The following is a 3,248-nucleotide window of genomic DNA, read 5'->3' as shown; positions in this document are numbered from 1 at the left end:
TTTTGCACCCTTTAATACAAAGAAAAAAACATTAATTACCAAGAAACAGAAAAGAGACAGTGTCACGCTTCTCACCTACAATAATGGGAAGCTGGAGAGAGGGGAGCAATGTCTACAAAATACTTGAGCCAGCTGAAATACCTTTTGCTGGCCAGGGTAAAAAAAAAAAAAAAAGTTACACCCTCCCTAGTAGGTGGGATTACAGGCACGTGCCACAACGCCTGCCTACTTTTTGTATTTTTTTGGTAGAGACAGGGGTCTTGCCATGTTTCCCAAGCTGATCTTGAACTCCTGGACTCAAGCAATCCACCTGCCTGGGTCTCCCAGAGTGCTGGGATTACAGGCATGAGCCATCGCACACAGGCAGATTTTTAAAAATCGTATCACCAAATGGACAAGACAGGGGTGTTGCTGAATAGGTCAGACTCAAATTTGGATAGCAGCAAGAAGAATTTATTTGAGGGGGGAAGTAGCTGATGAGGAAAGTGTGATTTTGACATGGGTGCCAGTTAAAGATGACCCAAATATGGAACACACGGAACCCAAGTGTTTCTTCAGCTTCTGCTGTCACACGGGAGAAGCCTAAGACATACAATCAGGGTCATGTACTTCAAACAAATGAACAACTTACAGCTCCACCAAAAGCTGGATGCAAAACACCAGCCCTTCCCTTGCCGGCCGCTTTGCCTCCCATGAGTAAGGGGTGTCGGGACACTTCGTGGGACTGGTGTCAACAACTTGGTTTGAGTACTAATGGCAAGAAAATAGAAGTTTATCTGAGGCTCCGCAGGCATGCTTACCCTGAACAACAGCAAGATATGCCGGAAACGTCACAAGAGACCACATTACAGCGATGTTCGAGGAAACACAAGGCAGTGACTGAGAGAGCAAGGGGCTTCAGAAAAGTTATGAGATGAGTGAAAGAACAGAAGAGACTAATACAGTTGAAGTGATCATTTCAGCACAGGGAGCCATGTTGGCGTCGTGGGCAAGAATTGCTGCAAGAGCTGTTCAGCCGAAGGCTGTAAATTCATGTTCCATTCCTGTTTCTGTTGAGGCCTTTTTGATGCAAGCCTCTGGTGTCAGGTGGTGTGTGGTCCATGGCAGATGTCTCTCAGCAGACACAAAGGGCTGGGTACGCCTGCAGTTTCATGCAGGTCAGGCCTGGGTGCCTACCACTTATAGGAGGATGATTTCTCTCTTCTTGTTACCTGCCTGCATTTTCCCATCCCCAGGCATAGAAGATAATATGTTATGCCCTGACTTTGCTAAGAGGAATAAGATGAAAAGATTAATGACAATGGAGAAGCAGCAGCAACCTCTTTTAATACAATGTACTAGAGAAGGAGGGATGTACTTTCAGACCACGTAAGCTGTTATGAAGGAACAGTAGAGGAGACAATTTGAATGAATCCTCGTGATCTACAAAACAAAATCATAGTGACTAGGACTCCACAGTGAAGATGGTTGACCAGTGACACAGTCCCATCTAAAGAGCCCCTTTCTGTAAGTCTGAAAATCCATTAAAATAAAGTCACTGAAAAGAAAAAAGTGTATCATCCAGGTATCCCATCTGAGAAAAATACTCTAGAAAGAACCTTAAGCAAATCAAAAATGAACTGAAATAGGTAACTCAAGAAAGGAGATGAAGAGAGAAGTTGGTTGTGGACAAGTGGGTCTCTCCTCTCTGTCCCTCTCTGTCTCTGTCTCTCTCTGTCTCTGTTCCTCTCTCACTCCCTCTCTCTCTTATGCAATTGCAGCAGAAGTCCCAGCTGAACCCAGGGGGAGCTTTGGAGATGGAGTTGCTCTGCATTGAGATGGGTCTGGCCTTGTCACTTTTTACCTTGCCCTTGAGGAGTAGTTGCAAGGAGGTTGCCCCAGGGAGGGAAGCAGGCCTGAGGTGTGGCAGTTGCCTTCAGCTTAAGGCAATTCCTGGAGAGAGACTCAGCTGTGAGCTGTCTGCAGCCAACATTCAGCAGCTGAAGAGGGAAATATCATGTATGACATAGTACCATTTATGTGAAATGATGTTATGTATGTACGTACGTATGTATGTATGTATCTGCCGTGGTGTGGTAGGAAATGTCTAACAGTCAGCCCTGCAGGGAGGGAGCGGGGGAGAAAAGCCCTGATTTGTAGCTTTTGCTGATTTTTGTGGTATAAATACTTCTGTCCTGGCTGATGTCAAACCACCAATGTGATGTCACTGAACGTGGAGCCAGAACAGGACGCACACGGTTGCCTCTCGTGAGCACACAAGCTGGCTTCAACACACCGCTGTATAAGCATGAGGAAATTTAGGGGGAACATGGGAAAGGGGAGACGCATGTGGAACAACAGTGCCGGCATTTGGGTATCCTGTTCAGTAGGAGAGCTTTGAGTTTTTTCTCTGTTTTCTCTCCATATGGCTAATTTTCCTTATTGGGGTCAAATTTCTAATTCTCCTCTCTACCGTCCCCTGCCCCTTTCCACCCTCCACCCCTAAGTTGTTATCCTTTGCAGCTAGTGTTTCAGAAGTCATCTCGAATGCTTGTTCATATTGAAGTCCTTGTGGCTATCAAAACAAGCAGCAGCTTCTAGGTAGGTGCTTATGAGGATTGATGTGATCGTGAATGTCAGGGCATGACAAACTTTATGTAAGGAGCCAACCAGTAAATATTTTTGGCTTTGTGGGACATATGGTCTCTGTTGCAACTGCTAATCTCCTGCAGGACATAGTTTGCTGACTCCTGTTTTATATGATACCATTGTATGATAAGCCTCTACATAAGTGTTAATTACGGTTATTTCAAAGGACCCAGAGAAAGAAATCTTTTAACTCTAGAAATTCAGACCAACCACTCAGAGGAGGGATATAGGCTTTGGGGGAGGTTTTTTGATTCACCTGGCTTTGTGACAGTAGCTGTATGCAGGACTTTTTTTTAAAACTTCTTCTTATCTAGGGTTAAATAAGATGAGAAAAAGAGAACCCCTGGATTAAACAACAGCAACAACAAACAAACAAACCCAAAAAACCCCTGCAAACCTTAACAAACCAAAAACCGAATTCTACTGACAAATCCCTTTATGTTTAGGATCTTGTTAATTCAGAATTTAAAAAAATACATTAATATCTGGGAAGGAGGCAGGCACTCACCATTATATTATTTGCAAAGAAACATAGAGTGGACAGATTAACAGAGTAAATCAGGCCAGGCAGGCAGAAACCTTCATACAGCTAAGAAACCAAATTCTTCATCATCTTTCTA

General features: G+C 44.1%; 1 pseudogene; it reads left to right on the top strand.

The window, feature by feature from the left end:
• Positions 1 to 390: 390 nt before the first annotated feature.
• LOC117078930 lies at positions 391 to 1,372 on the top strand (annotated as a pseudogene).
• Positions 1,373 to 3,248: the final 1,876 nt, after the last annotated feature.

This window comes from Trachypithecus francoisi, unplaced genomic scaffold (assembly GCF_009764315.1).
Source record: "Trachypithecus francoisi isolate TF-2019V2 unplaced genomic scaffold, Tfra_2.0 Lachesis_group0, whole genome shotgun sequence".
NCBI classification, from domain to species: Eukaryota; Metazoa; Chordata; class Mammalia; order Primates; family Cercopithecidae; genus Trachypithecus; species Trachypithecus francoisi.
This window is presented reverse-complemented; position numbering and strand designations above follow the sequence as displayed.